The 12,395-nt window shown below is 44.3% G+C and overlaps 2 long non-coding RNA genes across 3 annotated transcripts; one reads left to right on the top strand and one right to left on the bottom strand.

The window, feature by feature from the left end:
• Positions 1-1,005: 1,005 nt before the first annotated feature.
• LOC134470804 (uncharacterized) lies at positions 1,006-4,653 on the top strand. The gene is made up of 3 exons (XR_010039967.1): positions 1,006-1,162; positions 1,687-1,785; positions 4,252-4,653. It is a non-coding gene; the product is annotated as an uncharacterized LOC134470804 (long non-coding RNA).
• A 2,247-nt stretch (positions 4,654-6,900) lies between these two features.
• On the bottom strand, positions 6,901-12,157 carry LOC134470723 (uncharacterized). Of its 2 annotated transcripts, none has more exons than XR_010039849.1 (4): positions 11,999-12,157; positions 11,520-11,649; positions 10,203-10,295; positions 6,901-7,501 (listed from the first exon to the last, which is right to left on the bottom strand). It is a non-coding gene; the product is annotated as an uncharacterized LOC134470723 (long non-coding RNA). The 2 variants fall into 2 exon arrangements; XR_010039848.1 differs by having other exon boundaries at positions 6,901-7,498.
• Positions 12,158-12,395: the final 238 nt, after the last annotated feature.

The raw sequence follows: 12,395 nt of genomic DNA, 5'->3' as shown, positions 1-12,395 counted from the left end.
ACCAGGCTAGCCTCAAACTCCAGGGATCTAGTCGGCTTCCCATCTCAGCCTCCAGAAGAGCTGGGACCAGGCTGTGCTCTGCTGTCCTGGGTCTGACAATAAATATTTTGAATATAATCTGCTCTAGTGAGTTTAAAAGCAAGAAAACCATAATACCTATACTTGTAATTGCAGAGCCTAAACCCAGTCAATATTTCATTTCATTCACTGTTTTTGAGATACTGACATTTGAACCCAGTACTGTCATAATAAATGACACCCCCAGGTGTATTTTCAGGTGTTATTTTCTGAAGGTATCTTGCTAAGAGGCCGGAATAAGTCACAGCTGCCATCCTCCTGCTTTAGCCTCCCAGAATGCTGGGGTTAGAGGTGTGTACCACCATGCCTGGCTGCAGTTAATTAATATTAACTGCAGAATTAATATTTTCATGTTTTCTTACAGTATCATTCTATGCGCTAGTGTTATTCCCTTCTAGTTCATGTTTTCTGATTGCTATAATTAAATTATTTAACAGTGAGCCAACACCAGCCCCCCTTCATTCACCCCTTCCATGATTTTCACCAGGAGCACAGAATCGGCAGCAGTCTTGATTGGGGCGGGCCATGCCCCTGTGCACCACACCCCGAGTCCAGCTCAGACCAATCCAGATGGCATTAGCCGCAGGGACCTAGGAACCTGAGCAAAAGTTATGCTCTGGGAGAATGGGGAAGGCTGGGCACAGGGTCTGGTGGCTACAAGTGACCTCTACTCAGTAGCAACATGTTTGGCAAATGCTCAGCAGGAGACCCACATGCAAATGCCAGTCAGAGGGAACCAGGTCTCTTCTTTCCTGTTTATCTCTTAACATAGGACCCTGGAGTGAACAGTTGTGTGCATTTATCCCCAGTCTTTCCTTGCTACTGGGTTTTCAATGTCTCCACACAAACCGAGGCCTTTACATTGGGGGAGCAAAGGACAAACCTCAGCTGCTGTGTGAAAACCCTTGTGCACCTGCAGGTTCCTTTCATTACCCACTCAGGTAATTTACAGGTTCCTGTAAATTCCACCCAGAACTCTGCTGGCTGCAGTTTCCTCCAGCACATTTGGTCTTCAGGGCCTGACTGTTATTTAGGGGAGACCATTTCTGACATTTGTTTACTAGAAAGCTTCCTGTTGTACCAGGTGAGACATTCCATCATTTCACGTCTTTTTTAAAAGCTAAAGTCACTTTAAAATGTTTTGTATGACACTCTTGGGTGAGCTGCATATCCATCTGTATATATTATGCTGCAAATCTGTATTTCTGTGGCTGCAGGACTCTTCCTCATGACCCTTCTCTTTCTGACATCTGCTGCATATTTCTTCTGAATCTGTAGAGTTTTATATCTAAAGGATCTTAACACTTTCTATTTTTATTCACTGCAAATGTGATAGTTGTCCTAATTTGCTGCTATCTTATAGTTAAAAATTTTTCTCTGTCTCTGGATTACATATCTGGCTACAAACTTGAAATTTGACTTTCTTGTGATGAAGTTTCTAACTGTGAACTCTGGCAGACACTATCGTTGGGATTATTACAATCCATTGATCACATGGGGCATATTATGCATCCTATGTATTGTAGGTGTGTGAATTTGAGTAATTGGGGGCTGGAACAGAGAGGGCTTTGAACTAAGTTACACCAGCAGGTCTCTTTATTTTGACAGAGTCAAACCAAGTCACTAACCTGCCCTTGCTGGACTCCACCTCGTGATCCTCCCACCTCCCAAAGTGTTTGAATTACAGGCCTGGGCTACCAGGACCAGGTAAGTACAGTATTTACTTGGATAAAATGTGGTGTTTCATGATCTATACCAATTATAGGCAAGCTGAAGTGGGGACAGCAGGCTGAGGCCAGTTTGAGTGCTGGAAGAGGAGCTAGAGGCTGAGTGTGCTTTATCAGACAGGCTCAGGACACAAAAGGTTTCAAAATGGGAGTTTTTTGGATTTAGGAACATTTGTGTGTGATTTTTTTTTTTTCCCCATGCAATCACGCCACCTCTGAAAATTGCAAATCTGATATGACTCTAAATCTGAAATCTGTTGAGCACCAGTGAGATTGGTGGAATCCGAGGTACACAACCTGTATGTGAAAGCACCAGGCACCGCCCCAGTGCCTGCTGGGGGAACGTTACCCACTAAGTTCTCAGCTCTCTTCTGCAGCTCAGCAAAACCCACACGGGCTACAAGTGCCAGAGTCACAACAGGACAAAACAAGCATGAGAACCCAGTCTGAATACCGATGGAGATGTAAGCCCGGCATGGTGTCCATGCCTGGAAAGCAGCGTTCTGGGATGCTGAGGCAGGAAGTCATCACTGCAAGCTCAGTTTGGGCAGCTTAGCAACTGTGAGACCTGTCTCACAGTAAAACACATCGCAGAATGTAAGAGGAACACCACTATCCAGCCTAAACAACAGCCAGCTGTGGGAGCAGACACGGTGATCCTTGTCTTCAGGTGTAGCACTGTGGTAAAATTGAAGCAAGTAGATGGTAAATTTGATCCCAGCTGGGCAACTTAGTAAGAGCCAGTGATGATTTTGCTTAATTTTTTTGCTTTTGTTTTTTTAGACGGGGTCTTGCTATGCAGTTTAGAATGGCCTTGAACTCACTATGTAGCCCAGGCTGCCCTGGAACTCACAACTATTTTTCTTAGCCTCCCAATTCCTGCGATTATAAGTGTGTCACTATACCTGACTGTAAAATAACAATTAAAAAAAAAAGAGTTTGGGGGGCTGGGGATTTAGCTCAGCGGCATAAGCGCCTGCCTTGCAAGCAGGCAGTCGTGAGTTCGATCCCCGGTGCCGATAAAAAGGAAAAAGACAAAAAAAAAGAAAAAGAAAAAGAAAAGAAAAAAGAGTTTGGGATGTAATACAGCACAGAGGTGCTAGATCCAATCTCCAGTACCACAAGAATTGAGGAAAAGGAAAGGAGAATTTAAAAAAAAACCCTCCTCTGGTGAAACACTATGGAGATTTGAGGCCTTTGGGGGTCCATTTGGCTGTGTAGTGTACAACTGACGCGCTCTAATACCAGTCCACTGGGGTCTGCAGCAAGAGCATCCGGGCAGTGTGGCCCCTGTCTGCTGAGCCCTCCCCGCCATGGGCTTTGCCTGTTAAAACTTTGCTCTGGATCCTCTTGCTGGAAGAAGATACAAAACGTTTTTCTTGGGCTGAGGTCCAGAAGCTGCCTCCTGGTTCTTGTGTTCAGTCTTTGACTTTGAATTTCACCGTTTATATCTAAAGTGTAAAACTTGACTCTCAAGTAGTACTGACGCTTCAGGAGGTGACAGAGCCTAGTGTTTTTCCTCACTGGAAGGTTGGACCCAGGCTATTCACACTGAGCTACCAGCTAGGGAGGTATTGTATTGTATTGTACTTATTTATTATAGGGTTTTTCTGACTTTCCCAGACTAATTTCAAACCTGAGATTGTCTTTTTCCTCTTTATCGGTACCAGGGATCAAACTCACGACTGCCTGCTTGCAAGCAGGCACTTATGCCGCTGAGCTAAACCTCCAGCTCCCAAACCTGAGATTCTCCTACCAGAGCCTTTCAGTTACTTCCTTGTAAGAAATATTGTCTCTGGATTTCCTGGGACAGCTTCCTATAATTTTGTACAGATTGGGGAGGTTCTGGGACTGGTACTCTACCATTCAGCTACATCCCCAGGCCTGTAAAGTTGTATTGGAAATCATTAAGGCCTAAAGTGCCACCAGGTGTGATTGTGCAGGCCTATAATCCCAGATCTAGGGAAGCTGAGGCAGGAGGACACAATTTAAGTGAGCCTAGGCAAGTTAGGGAGAGTCTTCTCAAAATAATAAAGGACTAGAGGTGTAGCTCAGGGGTAGAGTGCCCTGGGTTCAGTCCCCAGGATGGTGAGTAGGGATACAATGACCAATTCTGCCTCTGAGTCTCCTAGGAGGGAAACATTAGTGTCTCCTTAAAAAGCCAGCCCTTTAGGGGCTGGGGATTTAGCTCAGCGGCATAAGCGCCTTCCTTGCAAGTGTGTGGTCAATGAGTTTGATCCCTGGTACCGATAAAAATGAAAAAGACAAAAACAAACAAACAAAAAACAGCCCTTTGAACTGTACCTTCAGGAAAGTAGAGAGTCTGAAGTTCTGGTACTACTCACAGCAAAGTTCGAGCTTCCTACTTCAGCTTTTGGTGAATTTGACTTGTCTTCTTTCATTTTTTTCTGTCTGTCCATCTGTCTTTTCCCCTTAACCTCTGCAGCCGTCCATCACAATGTACCAGCAGCGTGATTATCCAAGGCTCAGGCTGAAGAGAATCTGGCGGATGCATAGAAACTGGAATACTTCCTTTTTTTTCTTCCTGGTATTAGTGGCTTTGAGTATGGGAATATTCTTCATTGTGCAGAACCCCTCTGACCCCATGGCCATCATCCTTGGAATAATGTTCATAGTAGCCAGCTTGTGTTTATTCATCTATATGTGTTTGTTGGCGTGGGGTAGAGCTATTAAGCTGTTGCTGAGAAGACTGCAAACGGGGCAGTGGGAAAGGAATTTCTGACAGTGCAGAACAGGACTTTCCAGGACAGCCAGCTCCTCCCTGTAATTCCATGAAGCCTTCTAAGTATTGTTTTTAATAATAAAATAAAATTTGCCTTTGAAAGTTTCTTCTGACTTTTTATTTCTAATAGTTCTTGGGAATTGAACACAAGGAAAGCTAGAATGCATCTCCAACCCCTTTTTGGCTTGTTTGTATTTTTGAAATTGGTTCTCCAGATGTAGCCTAGCCTGAACACAAATTTGCAATTCTTCAGCCTGCACTTGTCAAGTTGCTGGGATTTCAGGAATGGGCTAGTCTGACCCTGGGTTTTTTGTTTTGTTTTTTAAGAAAATTGTTTTTGACTGAGGAATATCCTTAGGCTTTTATTTTGAGACAAAGACTTGGTATTTTTCTAAATTGCTTCCAATCTGAGATCTTCCTGCCACAGCCACCCAGGGTGCTGGGATTACTTTCATGCGCCACCTCACCCGAACATATTATGTCTTGCACTGGAGATTTTCTCAGTATTTCCAAAATGTAACATTTTACACACAGGGTAAGTAAGTGTCTGTGAAATTGCTGGGTTCTCCACATGTGCTACGCAGACCACAGGTTGCTAATAGGAATTTGGGGCCTGACTTGAAGTGATCCATAGATGACTCCTCTCAATTAAGGTGACAGTGCAAATGCATGTGAGCTCGGGTACAGATGTCCGTGATTTGAGGTCCTCAAAAAGTCTCTTGGACGCAAAGCTGCCTGAGGGGTACGTGTGTTAACTGGGCCAGTGACAACTGGGCAGAATAGCTTTGCCAAACCGAGTATATGGATTGAAATTTTCCAGACAGCAAGTGAAGTGCCGTGGGGCCTTTGGTCCGTAGCTCCGCCCTGTTGCTGGGAAGCTCTGGGGTCCATGGTATCTACTGCCTCTCTCTCCCCTGCCCTCAGGAGATGCTATATTGTACCTATTGTCACTTCCAACCCTGTGCAATGCTCCTAACCTTCATGTTTTATTTCCTCAGAGTATAGACTGCTAGGAGAAGGATCAGATTGGTCAGGATGTGTAAGAAAGTCAGAAATGCCAGACCTCAGCAATGGATGATGAGCCAGCCAGTTCTGCTACCAGTGTTAAAAAAAAAAAAAAAAAAAGGTCATTAACATTTAACATACCAGTGTTAAAAAAAAAAAAAGGTCATTCAGGGGTGTACCCAACACAAGCATGACCCTCCTCCTCCTGAGGATGATGGGAACATAAAGTCAACAAATGGTATGCTTGTTTGGGACCAAAATTTCTGAAAGCTGATCGAAGAACCCTTTTTGAACTTATTCGGGCAGCTAAACCTCAAAGGTTTGCTTGATGTTACATCAAGACTTCTGCCAATATGATCAAGGGGGAAACTCCAAGAAAATCTGCCAGACTTTCAGTATCAAAAAGGACTGTACTGAAAAGGAGGAAGCCCAGGTATGCAAGGAGAGCCAGTGGTGTAAAGAGAAGTGAAATGTTGTGCCTGACACTGTAAGACTGCAAGAATTGTTCCAAATACTAGTTACACTGCTACCAATAATTGTTAATATCAAACAATAGACAAATGCAGCAGAAAACCACCCTCATTAGCATAGTATCATCCTCAATGCATCTGTGGTCTGAGTACAGATTTAAAACCAGTGGCTTAATTTCTTCTGGCCTGAGCAAAAGTTGCCGTTTTTCTTTACCCCGAATTAAACTGAAGAGTGGGTTCTCTGTAGAAAGTTGACACTTTGAGTATCCCTTCTTTTTGTAATGGGATTGCTTCTTAGTTTATTATCCACTTAACTTTACTGATCTTTTAAAAGCTGGCATTGTAGATGCCGAGGATATAGCTCAGTGGCCCAGTGTCTGCCTGGCAAGCACAAAGCCCAGAGTTTGATTCTCTGTACCAAAAAAACAAGCTGGCATAAATAAAACAACTTGAAATACAATTAACAAAATAATTAACTTTATTCAGAAGATGGAAACTGGAAAAGGCTACGAGTGGGGTTATTTAGGATGTCTTCCAATCTCCTCGTCTCAAACAGTATCACTTATACAACTGGCCTATTTGTAGCAGGGCTCGCTTAGTTGGACCTGAGGACTTGTTTTTTTTGTTGTTGTTGTCTTTTTGCTTTTTATCAGTACCGGGCATCGAAGTCACGACTGCCTGCTTGTAAGGCAGGTGCTTATGCCGCTGAGCTAAATCCCCAGCCCCCCCCCCAGGACTTGTTTTATTTGTTTTTAAATTTTTAATCTTCTCAGTTTTGAATATGTTGCCTAGAGACTCAATAGATACCAAGTTTGTGGTTTGGGGGAGAAATATAAGTAAACAGTTTGTTAGCTTTTCAATTAAAGAAAACACTTAATTTGTTTTTTAAATGCGCAAATTTTATTTGTACTTAAAAACAATACTTAAGCCAGGCATAGTGGTGCATCCCTGTAATCTCAGCACTCAGGAGGCTGAAGCAGGAATATTACCATCAGTTCAGGCAGCGACATACGCCAATTCAAGGCGAGCCTGTACTACATAGCAAGACCCTGGCTCAAAAACAAACACTTTAAAGACTTCAACATTCCAGCGGGTTTCTGATATCACAGGTCTCTGTATCACAGGGAGGGGCTGCCTGTGTCCAGAATGTCCTGTATCACACAGAATGAATCAGTCCCGTCCTGCTGGCCACCTGTGTCCTGGCTTATCTGTAGCATTTCCTGAGCTCTAAACCAGGCCGACAAACCGGCAAAGAAGACTATAAATGAGCTTATAAATATAATTGTTATTCCAATAGCGAAACTCACAGATGCAGAGTGGGCCCGTAAAACGAGAACCATTCCCACAGCCACAGTCACAAGTCCCATGCAGGAAACCAAGATGCATCCAGAGTTTCTAGACTTCTGCCAGATTCTCCTCAGCAGACTGATCCTTGGATTGTTATCCCACAGACGGTGGTACATTCTGATGTTTTGCTGCTGAGGTTAAGGGAGCAAGAAAAATAGACAACAGGCCAGGATCACCAAAAGCTGAAGCAGAAAGCTCATGCCTCGCTGTGAGTGGCACCTACTGTGTTACCAGTTAGAACGTCACTCTCTCCGCTATCCTGAGGGTGTAGTTCAAAGGGCTGGCTTTTAAACGAGACACTAGTGTTCCCCTCCTAGAAGACTCAGAGGCCAGAATTGGTCACTGTATCCCCACCTACCCATCCTGGGGACTGACCCAGGGCACTGTACCCCCTGAGCTGCATCTTCAGACCTTTATTATTTTGAGAAGGCTCTCTCTAACGTCCCTTGACTACTCTTAAGTTTGTGGCCCTCCTGCTTCAGTCTCCCCAGTAGGTGGGATTACAGACATGCACCATCATGCCTGGTGGCACTTCAGTTCTTAAAGGTTTAAAATATGTCTTTACAGGTCTGCCTGTAAGACTGCAAGAATTGTTCCAAATACTAGTTACACTGCAGGTCTGCAATACTAGTTACTTTACAGGTCTGGGGATATAGTTGAATGGTAAAGCACCAACCCCAGCACCACCACCCCAATCTTTATAAAACTGTAGGAAGGTGTCCCAGGAAAACCAGAAGAATATTTTTAACATGGGAGTACTAGCCACAGGGCACTCTAGAAGGCGCTTGTGGGAGAATCTAGGTGCAAAGTCAGCCTGCATAACTTAGACAAACCCCTTTTCTAAATAAATAAATAAAATGGTGCTGGTAACTCAGTGTGAACAGCCTGGGTTCAACCTCCCAGTGAGGAAAAACAAGAGGCTCTTGTCACCTCCTGAAGCGTCAGTATTACTTGAGAGTCAAGTTTTATACTTTAGATATAAACGGTGAAATTCAAAGTCAAAGACTGAACACATGAACCAGGAGGCAGCTTCTGGACCTCAGCCCAAGAAAAACGTTTTGTATCTTCTTCCAGCAAGAGGACCCAGAGCAAAGTTTCAACAGGCAAAGCCCATGGCGGGGAGGGCTCGCCAGACAGGGGCCACACTGCCCGGATGCTCTTGCTGCAGACCCCAGTGGGCTGGTATTAGAGCGCATCAGTTGTACACTGCACAGCCAAATGGACCCCCCAAAACCTCAAATCTCCATAGTGTTTCACCAGAGGAGGGTTTTTTATTCTCCTTTCCTTTTCCTCAATTCTTGTGGTACTGGAGATTGGATCTAGCACCTCTGTACTGTGTTACATCCCAAAATCTTTTTATTTTACAGTCAGGTATAGTAACACACACTTATAATCTCAGGAATTGGGAGGCTGAGAAAAATAGTTGTAGCCTGGGCTACACAGTGACTTCAAGGCCAGTCTAAACGGCACAGCAAGACCCTGTCTAAAGAAACAAAAATATTAAACTTCCTGTTTCTTAAAATATCTAAACCTCCCAGGTGGGCTCCAATTTGTGACCCTTCTGCCTCCACCTCCCAGAAGACTGGGATTGCACGCAAAGAGCACTATGTCTGCTCCAAAATGCTGATGTAGTTTAGGATGAGTCTTGATGTTCTTTTAAATTTGTTTTAGATGTTTCATTTTAAGATAGGTATCACTAAATCAGTGAATTGCCTAAATAGGGATTGAACCTGTGACCCTCCTACCTCTGCCTCTAGAATACTGGCATTACAGGCATGGGACATTACACTGGGCTTAAATTTCCATAGATTTTTAGACCTGTTTATTTTCTTGTTTTTGTCCTGTTGTGACTCTTGCACTCCTGTCACATGCAGGTTTTCCTGTACTGCGGAAGAGAGCTGTGTGGTAGGTTTTGAAACTTAGTGGGTAACGTTCCCCACATCAGGCACTGGAGGCTTAAAAGGCCCAGCTCTTTTCACATGTAGGTTGCACATCCCTGATTTGAAAATTTACCTTGTGATCCAAGATTTTGAATCCTTTCAGATTTGAGATTTTAGGCAACAGATGGTTAACTAGTACAGAGCACACCAGTGTTCTGACTTGGAAAAAACTCCCGATCTGGAAACTTTTGTGTCCCTGGCTTTTCAGACAAAGCATACTCAGGCTCTACCTCCTCTTCCAGTGCTCAGCACCGGGCACTGGACCTGGCCTCAGCCTGCTGCCCCCACCCCAGCTCTCCTGTGTGAGCGTGGGCATCTGGTGGATCTAAGGCATGTGGGGCCAGTGATATCTTTACCCTGGTCCTCAGGGTTCTTGGTGGGGAGAAGGAACCCTACTGACACAGGATGGCTGTTTTTGGCCCACTGTCCTGCTGGGCAGTGCTTCTGGCTCTCTGCTTCTGTGTTTGCCCAGCTCCAGTGCAAGAACTCAAGACATTTCCAGCTCCGCAGAAATAAGGCAGCGATGCAGCGCTGTGACATGGAGCCTGTGTTTGGCACCAGAACCAGGCCACACTGTGCTGTGCCTCCTTCCCTTCTGTCTGCACGTGAGGGGCTCTGTGTCTAAATCTGTGGAAAACATGCACAGGGAGCAGATGGAGGCGGGTGGGCCGAGGTTGCAGCTCTGTGGCAGAGGCTTGGCTGGGTGTGGGAGGCCTGCTCCCAGCCCGGGCACGGAAAGAGTAAAGAGGAAGTGAGTGGAGGCTGAGTCTCGGCTCCACCGAGGGATAGTAAGTCACTCAGGGAAATACGCACAAGGGAAAATAACCTGAGCGCTCCTAAGAGCTGTAGACAATCAAATACCAAACTTTATGCAAATGCACATGGCACTCACCTGGTCCTGGAAGCACAGGCCTTTAATTGCAGAACTCTGGGAGGCTGAGATGGGACTAACGCAAATTAGAATCCAGCCTGTGCAATTGAGCAACTTCGTGAGACCAAAATAAAAGAGCAGAAAATAAAAAGAAAATTTTAAAAAGCAGGAAATTAAAGTAAATACCCTAGTTTCAATCCCCCAGCTATGCACACAAATTTATGTTACATTATATGATACTTAAATATATAATATATAATCTACTTGATCAATTAGATGCCAATAATTGCATTATATTATAGATCAGATACTTTAATTCTTAGAAGCTTAGTCACAAGAGAATCAGATTTTAAAATGATAGCCAGGTGTGAAACCAAGAACCATAAAGGAAAAAAAGTCTTTTAGAATACAGAATGTCATTAAATTAGGGCAACAGTCATATTTTTAATGGATCCAAATAGGAAGTGTTAAAATCCCTAAAATATAAAAAACTTGTACAAATTCAAAAGAAAAATCATCTTACAAAAATGGTCAAGGGGTACAAGAGAGTATCCTGCCCCTGAAGAAATTAAGGTTATATATAATAGACACACACAAAAAGTAGCTCATCGAGGAGCTGGCAAAGAACTCCAGTTGTCTGTGATAAGGGTACAGTGAGAAAATAAAAAACAGAGACAAGTTTAGTGACACGGAGTGAGTGGGAAGTCGCGTCTCCAGAAGGGTCCTCTCCCGCACTTCAAACGCCACTATTTATTGGGCACATATCGAGACAGGTGAGGCTAGTGAAAGGTCCCAATCTGACAGCAGAGTCAGAGGTCTGTGAGTCCATGGGGAAGCATAATCCGGGGATGCCTCGGAGCTCAAAGAAGACTTTTTTGTCTTGTTTTGTCTTTTTGGGACAGGGTCTGGCAATGCAGTTCAGGTTGGTTTTGAGCTCACTTTGTAGCCCAGGCTGGTCTTGAACTCACAAGGAGCCTTCTTCCTCAGTCTCCTAAATGCTGGGATTATGGATGTGCACTACTACGTCCAGCCTTGTAGATGATTTTATGCTAAGAATCTTCTCCTGCAGTATAGTCCTATGATAATTTACGAGGGCATAGATGGTTTTATGTTAAGAAGAGTCAATGGGAAATCTCAGATGGGTGATACTGATAATCGCAAACCTGTATTTTATCCCTTAGAGAAGTATGCAAAATTAGCCATTGTGAATTTGTAGCCCCCAACACAGGCTTCCTAAGAGTACTTTACCATTAAGTGACTGCATTAGTCAGGGTTTTACTAGAGAAAAGATATAACACGAGACATACAAATGTATAAGAAATGGCAAGATTGGCTTACGATGGTCGGCCACAGAGTCCGATGAGGAAGCGAACAGAGGGTGTCTAACGCTAGAGGCCGAAGGATTCAATCCAAGGTCTGGAGGTCGTCCTAGTGTCTCGTGCAAGTGCACACCAGCAGGCTGATGGGTCTGTGAAAGAAGGCGGAAAGCTCTATGATGGAAGGCTAAAGAGTCTATGCTGGAAAGCGGAAGAGCCTACACTGGAAGCCAGGAGAGGAGGTCCAAACCAAAGGCAGAGCCTGGAGCCTCTCCAAAGAATGCAATGCTTTAGTCTTTGCTCCTTTCTTTTTATACCTCCAGGTGTGATCCACCCCAGGGTGGGTCTTCCTCACCCTAGGGTGTACAGTTGCTAAACCCAGTTAATTAAGTTTCTAAATGTCTCAAATTGACACAATCAACCACCACAGTGACTTTAGAAAAAAAAAAAAAAAAAGAAGCAAACTACTGCATTTTTATGTGAAATGATTAGTTCTCTTACCTGGTACAACAGGAAGCTTTCTAGTAAACAAATGTCAGAAATGGTCTCCCCTAAATAACAGCAGGCACCCCGGAAGACCAAATGTGCTGGAGGAAACTGTGGCCAGCAGGGTCCTGGGTGGAATTTACAGGAACCAGGCTGCTGAGTGGGTAATGAATGGAACCTGCAGGCGCACAGGGGTTTTCACACAGCAGCTGAGGTGTGTCCTTCAGTCCCCCAATGTAAAGGCCTCCCTTTGTGTGGAGACATTGAAAACCCAGTAGTAAGAAAAGACGGGATAAATGCACACAAGTGTTCACTCCAGGGTCCTATGTTAAGAGATAAACAGGAAAGAAGAGACCTGGTTCCCGCTGACTTGCATTTGCACGTGGGTCACCTGCTGAGCATTTGCCAAAGT

Source organism: Cavia porcellus, unplaced genomic scaffold (assembly GCF_034190915.1).
Source record: "Cavia porcellus strain 051 isolate PalLab524CR breed Dunkin Hartley unplaced genomic scaffold, mCavPor4.1 scaffold_16, whole genome shotgun sequence".
NCBI classification, from domain to species: domain Eukaryota; kingdom Metazoa; phylum Chordata; class Mammalia; order Rodentia; family Caviidae; genus Cavia; species Cavia porcellus.
The sequence above is the reverse complement of the archived record's forward strand: the minus strand, read 5'-3'. Positions and strand labels throughout refer to the sequence as shown.